The sequence below is a fragment of the Miniopterus schreibersii genome (assembly GCF_964146895.1).
Source record: "Miniopterus schreibersii genome assembly, chromosome: 13".
In the NCBI taxonomy this organism is placed as follows: Eukaryota; Metazoa; Chordata; class Mammalia; order Chiroptera; family Miniopteridae; genus Miniopterus; species Miniopterus schreibersii.
The window spans coordinates 50595612-50607353 of record NC_138113.1 but is presented as its reverse complement, the minus strand read 5'-3'; positions in this window follow the sequence as shown (position 1 = coordinate 50607353).

Genomic DNA, 11742 nt, shown 5'->3' with positions numbered 1-11742 from the left:
GGTAAAACAAAGTGGAATGGAATCCAGAGGAGACAAGGGACATCTGTGAAAGGTGAAGGAGGAGACAGAGCAGGGATGGTGGTTCACAATTTGGGCCCACCCCGAAGCCCTCTGGGAAACCTTAACATGTGCTGTGGGGCCTCCAGTCCCAGAGGTTCTGACTGGCCTGAGGCCCGGGCTGGGTACCAGGTGACCCCATTGTGGGGCAGGGCCGAGAACCACTGGGTTTGAAGGTAAAATAATGTAGTGGTCAAGGGTCAACAAATTTGGGTTTGGACTTTGGCCTTGTTACCCACCAACTGTGTGCTCTTCCCTCTTTGCTCACCTTCGAAATGTATGTGTGGACACCTGCCAGCCACCGTGAGTGTGGGAGTCAGAGAAGGTAAACGTGTTCCCAGAAAAAAGGGTGTTCTTAAGACCTTGTAGTTTTGTTTTTGTGTTTTTCTGTTTTCAAGGAGGAGGTGGCATTTGAGCCAGACCTTGGTGACTGGGTCAGACATAAACGTGTAAGGGCTGGGAGAGAAGCACAGTTCGGGGGGAGGGAGTGTCATGGCTAAAGCGGCTGGGGAGAGCCGGGCCTGTTAGCACTGCAGAGGGGGTGAGAAGGAGGCCGGGTGGGGGGGGGGGGAGGTGGCTCCTCAGGGTTCCCATGGACAGGGCTGTCCTTCCAAATGTCCAGCCAAGCCATAGTGAGCAAGGGCCCTGCTCTCCCTCCCCCTCATTCCAGGAAAGACCAGTGTCTGGTGTTTAGGAAGAGAGTCGAGGGAGGGGAAGTGAGGGCCAGGGGAGCAGAAAGCAAGAAAGGAGGCCCGTGCAGGCTGGCAGAGGGTGAGAGTTTAGGTCTCCAGAGGAGGGGCTTGGGAGTGCTGAGGAGTCTACCTCAGCCAGGTAGGATGTATTTCTGTGAAAAATTGCATGGCGTGTAGGATGGGGCCTTTTTGTCAGCTTCCTGAAGCTCCAAGCCCTTTTGACAGTCTTTAAAAGTCACACGGAGGGGTTTTAAATCTGGCTTTCAACTTCATAGGTTAACAGTATAATCTATGATAATCACAGGTTATCAATGTAACCTTGGCCTCAGCATCCTTGTTTCTACTGACCTGTCAGGGATCCACTCTTCAGGGGCAATTAACAATAATTAGGTTCACAAGGGGTTGACTGATAACCTAGAATGTAATGAATTACATTGACGCTGGAGGGCGTATTTACAGCGAGTGTGTGCAGACAAGCTCAGGTTAGCATTAGAGTTCCAACAATCTGTGGGAACCATCAGATTGAATATTTCTAGGAAAATCCAAATTTGTGACTGTCATTGACATACCTTTCCAGGGACAAGAGTTAATAATATCTATTTACATTTTTAAAGAAGCTTTAAGCACGTTTTAGATGAACTGTTGGTTGGATAAACTGATAGAGCTATCATTTGGGGCATGGTAGGCTGTTGCCCTTAGTGGTTTGATTTATTTTAAAGATATACCTATTTTTCCTGTGAAATATTCTGTATTCTTCAAAAAACCACTAACAGTTGGCTTCTATTTTGCTGGGCAGTACTGAGCCATTTACCTGAAAGGTAACCGGAGAGGTAATCTGAACTAGTTTAGCTATGGACGTGGCTGACCCTAACTGGCAGCTCACATACAGAGAGGAGGGAGGGACAAGAAAGGATTCAAAAGTAGGTGCTGAGCCCCGTGTGAACTGGTTGGTCTACGTCATGGGGGAGGTTGAACCTCTAGGAGGGTGGTGCGCATTTACTGATTTTACTACCCGAAGGCCCTGGGATGAGCACTGGAAAAATTAAGTGGAGTGAGAATGGGTCTCTGATCTTAAGAGGCTCATTTTTTGGGGGAAGACAGACAAAAATATTGAGTAATTATGATAGGGTGTCACAGATGCTCTGATGGAAGTTTATGCACCAGACCACAGGAGGGCCAGGAAGTTGAGTCTGGGACTTGGGAGAGCACACTCAGGAGCAGCTGCTACTTACACTGAGTCTTACAGGAGGAGCAACACACAGGAGGGATGGGGAGTGTCAGGCTGAAAGACTTCGGGCAGGGTCTCTGCAGGGAAGTAATGGAGAGATGAGACTGGGACAGTAGGCACTTTGTGTACGAAAGTGACACAATCAGATTTGCATCTCGGGAAGTTCATTTTTGCACTGTAGCAGGGAAAGGGCTGAAGTTGGGCCAATTGGCTCAAAGCAGGGAGACAGAGAGTCTCGGGGGAAGTGATGAGACCCCAAAATAAGGCAGCAGGGGTGAGGAAGGAGAGGAAGGGATAGAGCTGAGATATTTCCAAAGTAGAAGCAGAATGGGCTTAGTGACCAACTGGACGTGAATGCAGGTTGAGGAAGCAGCGTTGAGGATAACTCTGAGACTTCTAGGTTGGCCCACAGCAGAGGCATAATTTAACACCCCCAGGAAACCAGGGGATGATCCGCTCTGTTTGTTTGCTTTGGGGGGAATGACATAGGAGGAGTCGTGATGTTGAAGTTGAGTATGTGAATTTGCTATGCTTTTGGGATTTACAGGTAAATCTCCCTAGACAGTGGTGGAATGTGTCTGTCTGGAATAAGGAAATAAAAGAACAATTTGTCTGGTGATGCACAGTTACTGGTGGTGACTGTTTTCCAGAACTTACAGAGAGAGCTGAATAGAAAGAGCCCCCCCCCCCCCCAGGAGCTGGGTGAGGAGCTAGGGGAATAGGAACTCTCACCTGCTTTCTTGACTCACTTTGGACTCTGTAGCCGCAGGTGAGGGAACGTTGCATTTCCCATAGGTACTGGGCGGGACAGGCAAGTCTGAGGCCTGCCAGGAGAAGACTGGCTGATGGGCAGACATACAGCTTGCTCTTCAAACACATTTGTTTTTTTCCAGGCCTCCCAGCCAGGAGCCCTCGATAGCTGAAATGAAAGAGGACCTGAGGCCGCCCATGAGTCAGGCCACCACAGACGGTGGGTCTCAGGCAGTATTCCGTCCAGGGCCTGGGTTCTTTGCAGCTGGGTCTGACCCCAGCTGGTGAAGGGTAAGTTTCCCACACCGCTTTGGGAATGCAAACATGAAAGCACCCAGGCAGGGACGCCATCACTCCCCCTTTGACACTGCGACCATGTCCAGGCTGCCTTGGCTCTGGCATGTGGGGCACGAGTTTTACTTCGAACATAAAGATAAAGGGCTTGAGGAGCCCATCCGTCCTGTGATCACACCCAACCCACAGACATTCACAGAGGCTTGCTCTTCCAAGGCAGGGCCTCAGGGCAAGCTTGAGGACTTATTTACCTGTGACATCCTCCAGCTAATGAAGGTCCCCCAACCTCTCCACCCTCACCCTCCCTCCAGCCAGTGGAGGCCCCAGGTCCAGGCATAGAGCAGTGACTGAGTGCACCACTGGAGAGTTACCCAAGTGGCATTTCCCTTGGAACAGGAGAGGGTTCTTTATGTCACCTGACCCCCATCCCTGTTTTCTGGCCTTGTTCCCAAAGCTGAACAGGCCATGGAGGAGAGGAGGCTGAGTGGAGATTCAGGAAGGAGACATGCCCCGGGAGCCCAAATACCCGCCGCCCCAAAGAGACACCTGGTTTGACTAATGATCTGTGTTAGATCCTTGTTGTGCTGACTCAGCTCTGTTTAATCCCATAAAACCCCTGTCCGATGACACTAGGAGCCTGGGGCGCCTCACTTTCAATTTATGCAAATTGTACAAGAAGGGTGAGGAATGAGTACTGATGGTCTAGGAGGAGGGATCAAGGCAGCCGCTGGATGAGGGAGAGGCTGCACTTTGCTCTACATCTTCTCTGCCCTGGAAATGTGAGCCAGGCACCAGGGCTGGGGCTGGTTCTTGCAGTCAAGGGTGATGCTCTGGCCTTTGGCAAAGTGCTCCCCGGAGGCCAGCAGTCTCATCCCTTAGCATCATAGCCTGAAGCCCAAATGCCAGGAGCTGCTGAAAGACATGGGAAGGACAGCCAAACATAGGCTGGGTAAGGAACACCAGTGACATTTCCCAGTCAGAATTGCAAGAATAATGGAAGTGGGGACCTAAGTAGGCACCTGGTAGGGAGGAACATGGTTGTTGGAGTACTTGTGAAGGGAAGATTTAAGAAAAGCCACCACTCTTTGAATCAAAACAAAGGCACCACTGAGCCTCTTGTTTAGTTACCGGAGAAAAGGTCAGGGTTGGACTCTCCCACTGCCTGAGCCTGAGTTCTGGAGCTGAAGTCTCTGTCTCCGATGGTTTCTTGGGGTCAGAGACATTTGGGTCTTACTTCCTCATTTAAGCTGCAGTGGAAACATGTAGGGGACTGTAGGTGGGGTGGGGCAACTGAACAGCTGCAACCAGCTAGCTGGAAATTGTCTACACTGTGAGTTACATGCCAGACCTGATTGGAATACTTGTTTATCCGCAGAAAACTAAGGCTGAGGTTTGATACTTTTTATGTTGCTAAGATTGGAGTTTTAACAGTTGAAACACACACAGAAACATTTTCTTAATTTGGTTTATTTAGATATTTCTGGAACTGGGTTTGTAGCTAGTTTTGAATGTTAGGAAACAAGAGAATTTGATTATTTGGAGAGGCCTTTTAACCACAAAATGGGAATCCCACTACCTGCCTCACAGAGATGTTAACTTAGAAAACGTTGTGATTACCAAGCTCGCTTTTTTCTTTTTAAATCTTGCAGCCTGTATCCTAAGTAGTGATTTCCCAGCCCTCTGTGCAAGGTCCAGAAACAGGAGTCAGCCTGCATTCCATTGAGTTCTAAATCTAGAACTCAGATTTAGGCCATTTTCCAGGGGTGAACACATTTCATGGACCACATACTCAGAGGAACATAATAGAACTTTCCTTATTTTTCTCTAACTCCTCTTAGTCTCAGATCGAAGCCCTCATTTTTAGTTCCTTTTGCAACAGTGGGGAATTGTAACCCACCCCACCATTCTTTTGACATTGTGTCTGCAAATACTGACTCTGACTAATATGTAGCTTGTAGATAAGCAGCATGTTTGGTGTAAGAATCCTAGGAACTAACTTCAGAAGATACAGACTCAGACCTTCAGTCTTCTCAGTTCCAGAAGATTTGCTGACCTTCAACCATAGAACCAAGAGGACATAGAACCAGGATGACAAAGACCAGGATGACACATACCAGACCATCACTGGACAGATTTTAAGATCCTTATCAAAATGCACTGTGCTGGTCTGCATGTAGAGAACTTTTCCACCACCTCCCCTTGATCTCTATGTTCCCTCTCCCTCCTTATAAGAAACTGCCTACACTGAGATGTGGAGATGGGCTTTGGACAAAGTCCCCCATCTTCTCAGGTGACTGGCACTTGAATAAACCTCTTTTCTTTTTCATTAGCAGCTGTCTCATGGGTTTGGTTTTTGTGGTGACAGGTAGCCAAACCTTGTTTTTGGTTACTCTTTCAGGTAAACTCAGGCAATTCAATAATTTCACAGTCATTTTACATTTAAATTCAGCCAGCTCAGGGTTCTCTTCATTCCCCTCTTGCTCCCATGGGAGCATCCAGACGTGAAGGGATCTTCATAGCATAGAGCTATTGATGGGAAGGGGGCAGAAGATCTGTGGTGGCCCTTTAGATCTGCTGACCTGAGTCTGTCATCCACCCACTGCAGGGCTCAGTCTGAAGACAGGAATTGAAGGACAGGCTGTACCTGGGCCTCTGCTTCTTCCCAAGCTGCTTCTATCCGCACCAGGGTAGCCTGTTCTCATCTAGCCAGAAGGCCGGTCTGCCTCTTTACATAGACTTGCAGCTCTAAGAATTGCGGGTTGGAATTCACTTGGAATCAAAGTTACCCTTGGAATTCCCTTGGTAGCTGTCACACTGACACTATCACCTGACTTCCTTAAGTATAAAAATCAGTTTTTCCTGGGACAGTTTCGGGGACTGGACAGAGAAGGGTTATAGGGAGCAGCTGAGAAAGCACAAAAGAAAATAAGTGGGTGGGTGTAGGACACAATTTTTAGTTAAATTCTCAGATTTTACCTGCCACTGAGGCTTCTCTGGTCCCCATTCCCAGATTTGGGCTAATTGCCCTTATATCAGCCGTTTCTTCCTATAGAGAAACAATGAGATGACAAGTCCTTCATACTAATACAGCTGTTAAAAGGTGAGTCAGGTGCTATCTAGGCGCTAGTCTGATTTAAGAACAGGGGGTTTGCAAATGAAGAAAGCAGCTTGCTGGATGAAAAATGACTGCTTTGTTGGAAAGTGTCTGCCTTCAGAAATAGAAAAGTCAGAAATACTTTCTAAAAATGAGTTTGCCAAGACTAGCTTTTCTTCTGAAGTGTAGTCTTTTCTTCATGAGACCAGCATGTCTGGAGGCTTTAACAAATGGATTCTACATTTACCAAGAGCCGTAGTTCAGGAAGGCCCAGCAGTTGCCTCACCTGCAGCCAGAGACCTTCTCCCGCCACCCAGTGGCCATGTGCTCACATGTCAGGAGAGCATCTGGGTGTCACCAGTCCAGTGTCTGTCATAAACTTCAGCAAAGAAAAGCTCAACTAGGTAAAAAAATTGGGGGAAAACCTTAAAAGTGTCATAAGAGGAATTTGGCATTTGTTTGGGGTTCAGCTCCAAGTTGATTCATCGCTCCCATAAATGATGCTCCTATGTGCTGGGCATTATTGTAAAACTGAAAATACATGTTAGATGTGCCCAGCTTGTGGACATCGAAAGATAGTTGATATGAAATTTGCTCTAATTCATAATTTTGGGGTTAGATGCAGGAGGCCTAGGTTGTAGCATTCTAGAATGCTCAGAGCACCATTCCTGAAGGAAGTGCTGAGTGGCCACAGCTCAGGTGGACTAGGCACATGATACTGAGACAGATGAGTCTGTGAGCCCTGTCTGTGCCAATGTGACAGCTGGGGTTGAGGATGCAGAAAGATATCTCTTCTAATCCAGAAGAGAAGTTGATGTCAAAAATGACATAAATATTTATTTAATACTTGAAACCGGAAACCACAGCATTAAGTAATTCCAATGAACTTGACGATGTTTTCCACATTTGGGAGTTTTCTAAGCAGCTTTGACCATGGTTCTGCACACTGTCAGGGGAGCAGCAGAGGGAGGAGGACAGCTTTTTCAGGGTCTCTTTTGGGGCCTGGGTCATCCCACACATGGAGTTAGAAAGCTGGCACTAGAATCCTGTTGGTGTGCCCTGAACAGGTCACTCAAGTTCCATCATCTTCTTCTCTTGCTCTTTCTTCTAAGTTTTTTTAAAAAAATTCAAACACCACAGAATTTGTGGAAGAAAATATCCAAGTCCCTGTTCGCTCCCAAATGCACTCCTTGATCCCTCAAGGGCCACTCCACCAGCTGGTTGGTGTCCTTCTAGGTTAAGGCCTTTCCTCTGCATGTGCACAGAAATACGCACACACTCTTTTTCCCCCTAAATGAGGTCATACGTAGCCATATTATTTTCTTTTAAAAACCAACTTTATTAAGATATAATTTATATACAATATAACATCCTTCGGTTAATAAAATTAAAATTTTCAAATATACTATATTATGATACATCGTCTGTACATTGCATTCTGTGCTCACCACCCATAATCTAGTCTCCCTCCGTCACCATACATCTGACCCCTTGACCCTCTTCAATCTCCCCCCACCCCCTTCCCTTCTGGTAACCACCGTACTGTTGTTCGTGTCTACGAGGTTTTGTTTGTTTGTTTGCTTTGTTTGTTCATTTGTTGTTCTCTATCAATAAAACATTCATTTTTAAATATACAACTCCATGAGTTTTGACAAATGAAAAACTTGTGAAACTAATACCTCAACCAAGTTGCAGAATATTTCCATAACCCCTTTAAGTTCCCTTATGACCCTTGGTAGCCAACTTCCTCCCCCACCCCAGGCAAGCAGGATCTACTTTCTGTCACTGCAGCTCCGACTAACCCCTTCTGTAATTTTATATAAATGGAACCACACTTCATGTAGTCTTTTGTGTCTGGCTCCCTTTGCTCAGCATAATGTTCCTGAGAGCTGCCCATGATTCTGTCAGTAGTTAATTCCTTTCTGCTGCTAGGTAGTCTTCCGTTGTATAAATGCACAATTTGTGTATCCCTTTGACTGCTCTTGGACATTTGATCTGTTTCCAATTTCTGACAATGACGAATAGAGCTGTCATGATTGTTCACGTACAAGTCTCTGTGTGGACTTGTGTTTTCATGTCTCTCGATTGAGGAGCCCGGACAAGAATCGTTGAATCATACGGTGAGTCTGTGTTTAAGGTCGTAAATGGCCCAAGAGTTCTTGGTGATGGTGATGCCATTCTGTGTTTCCTCCAGCAACACCGAGAGTGCCCGTTGCTCTGTGTCTTGGCCCCTCCTTTTGTTTTATTTAATGTTAGACGCCTGAGTGAGTATGTACAGGCATCTCATGGTGGTTCTCACTTTTTCCTCCTGATGACTGGTGCTGTTGAGCCTTTTTCAGTATGTTATTGACCGTTCACCTCTCTTCTTTTGTGAAGTTTCTGTCCAAATCTTTTGCCTGTTTAAATAATTTGGTGTTTTTTTTTATAATCGTGTTGGAATATGTGAGATACTAGAAAATACATATATTAATCTCTCCCCCCAGTTCCTGACATGGAGCTCCTGAAACCCTTGTAATTTCCTGGTGATAGGAATGTCTTTGTCTTAATGAGGTGACTCTGGCTAAACCCTGGATGTGGGCAGCTCACAGGAAAGACCGAGCCATGACTAGAAACTTGGAGTTTTCATCCCCACCCCTTAATTCTCTTGAGGGAGAGGGGCTGAAAATGGAGTAAATGATCAATCATGCCTATGTGATGAAGCCTCCACAATGTCCCCAAAGTATAATGTTCAGAGAGCTTCCAGGCAGGTGAATACACCCGCACTAGGAGGGTGACACACCCCAACTCCACCGCACAGAAGTTCCTGCACCAGGGACCCTCCCGAACTGCACTAGGGACCCTGTGTGTCTCTTCATCTGGCTGTTCATCGGTGTCCTTTATCTTATCTTTTAATAAACTGATGTTTCCCTGGGTTTTGTGAGCCACTAGCAAATTAATCAAATCTCAGGAGGGGTTATAGAAGCTTCTGCTTATGCAGCTGGTCAGTCAGAAGCACAGATGAGAAGCTGAGCTTGCAACTGGGGTCTGAAGTGGGGGTGGGGAGGCAGTCTTGTGTGGCTGAGTCCTTACCTGTGAGATCTGATGCCATCTCCATGTAGACAGACTCAGAATTGAGTTAAATTGTTAGACATCCAGCTGGTGTCACAGAGAATTGCTTGGTAGGTGTGTGGGACCCCCTGCCCCCCACATTGTAATTGGGTCTTAGAGTCAATACAGAAGAGTTCCATATTTATTTATCAGTCTTTATCCACATTGTACACAAGCCCTTTGTCAGCTAGAATAATGTCAGTTGCGTCCTCATAGGAGCGGTCCGATAAGATGAGCAGGATGCCTTGCAAATCAGGGTGCATGATTTACATGCCATTCATTCAGGGCATGAGGTCCTTCCTGATGTGGACACAGAAGCTGTCCCTTCCTCCCGCCTTTCTTAGACCAGCCCCTCTGTGCTGGCTGCCCCATCATTCAAATCTGTGACACGTAATCGACCATGACATATATTTCGGTTGTGACACTGGCCTGGGAAGCCGAGGGTTAGGCAAAGTGGTTTTCCTGATTTTGCAACAACTGTGTTTCTTGGGTCTTATTATTGCATCTTCTGTAAAAACAGATTCATGGAAGCCAAGCATCAGGCCAAATACGGGGAGACCCTTTCCTTGCTTCCTGCCCTTGAGTTGTCGTAAATAAAATATTTGTTTGTTCCCTTGCCTCAATAGCAATTTAAAGCTAATTGTGAAAATTTGGAAATTTATCACCCAGGGAAAATTTCCATCATTTCAGATCCTCAGTGTCTCTCAAATCAAGTATGGTTTCTGGGCCCTTCGAAAGTCTCTTTTCTGCCTTGGTTTGCATATTTGTGAGTGCCGGTCTTTAGGTGTTTGTGTCTGGTCTGTAAGCCCTCAGAGAGAAGATTTCAGAAGGAGGCCTTCCGGGCATATTAATCCACCCAGAGCTGTCCTTGCATTTACAATAGACAACCACAGATGACATTTACACACCTGACGAAAGAGGGGTTGGCCCAGCATATCTGAGCATGTCCACATGGGGACCACACCTGCCCTTCTCGTAACTTCTTTATTTGGTTCTTAATTTACACGTTAACAATCTTAAAAAACAAACAAAGTAGAATCTAGTGAACTGAAGATACTGCCTAGTGACCCTTCTTACACAGGTACAAGCCCCCCCCCCCCCGTTAGGCCTGGAAATGCGGATTTGCATTTTTCATGGTCTAATCACCGTCACACTGTCACTCCTAACTCCACGCTCCTCCAGGCACGCCCAAGCCCACCTCTATCTTGTTCTGTTTTCCCTGCTCTTTGTTTGGGGCTGACGGCTCATCCTAGTCCAAAGGTAAGGACAGCCCTGTACCAGCTGCCTCGCTCCGCTCCTTAGCGCCTGCTTCTCCCCAGGCCCCGCACCTGCGCAGGGTTCAGGTGCCTTCATCTCCCTGACTCACTGTTCAGCCTCCGAGCTCGTCTTCCAGCTCAGCCCCTCTCTGTCCACACTGAGCTTTCACACTGCTACAAAAGGGAGCATTCTACAGGGAAAGGCTTGGAGCAGTGCTCTCCTGCTTGGAGAGCACTAAGGCCCGGCCCACTTTCTCTGCTGGAAATGTTGTGAGCCTCATGAGGGCACAGTCATGGCTCTGACTCCCCATGTGGCTCCAGTGCCCAGCTTAGTGCCTGGCACACACTAGATAAAGATGCTTTGATGAATGAAATGTGAGCTGCCCACTGGAGAGCCAGGGGGCCCAGCGCTGTAGGTGATCCTAAGCACTCTACCCTCCAGCAGGTGGGGTTTAGGGACGGTTCCTGCAGGGCTTTGCCCAGTAGTGAGACACCCAGAAGCCACAGAGCCTCAGCACAGCCATGGTGACAGTCTCAGCTTTCTGGGCTGCTGATCTCCAGAGTGCTGGAGCTTTTCTCTTCTTTCTGTTCCTCTTACACCCAGGGAAGCCGAGGCCTGGGCCCCAGGCAGTCAGCACAGCCTGTGTCTGCCTGATTCCTGATTCCTGAGCCTGGGTGCTGGTCCCACTTTTCCCCTCTTTGAGCTGACCTCCCAAGTTAATGAGGCAGGCTGTCAGTTAATGACCAGAGGTCCTAGTTATCCAGGAAATGTAAGGCCTTTGCAGAGAATTGAAAAGTATGGAAAAATGGAAGAAACCCACTGTTGACTCATCTTTGCAAAGCAAACACCGCTAACCTATTTTTAATCTGCTATATTACAAAGTGCCCCTCAGTGAACTTTCCTTTTTGCATCTTCCGTTGCCCACGGTCAACTGCGGTTTGAAAATATTAAATGGAAATTTCAGAAATAACTCATAAGTTTTAAACTGCATGCCATTCTGAGGAGTGTGATGAAATCCTGCTTTGTCCACGCTGCTTCTCCCACCCAGGATGTGGCTCATCCCTTTGCCCAGCCTCTCCGTGCTGTGCTCGCTTCCCACCCGTTAGTCACTGAGCACTCATCTCGATAATCATATTGACGTCTCTGTGCGCAGTGCTGTGTTCAAGCCTTCCCTGTCTTACTTAGAAAGGGCCCCAAAGCCAGTCACATAACTTTTATGACTGTATATTATTGTAATTGTTCTATTTTATCATTAGTTATGCTGTTACTCTCTTACTGTCCTT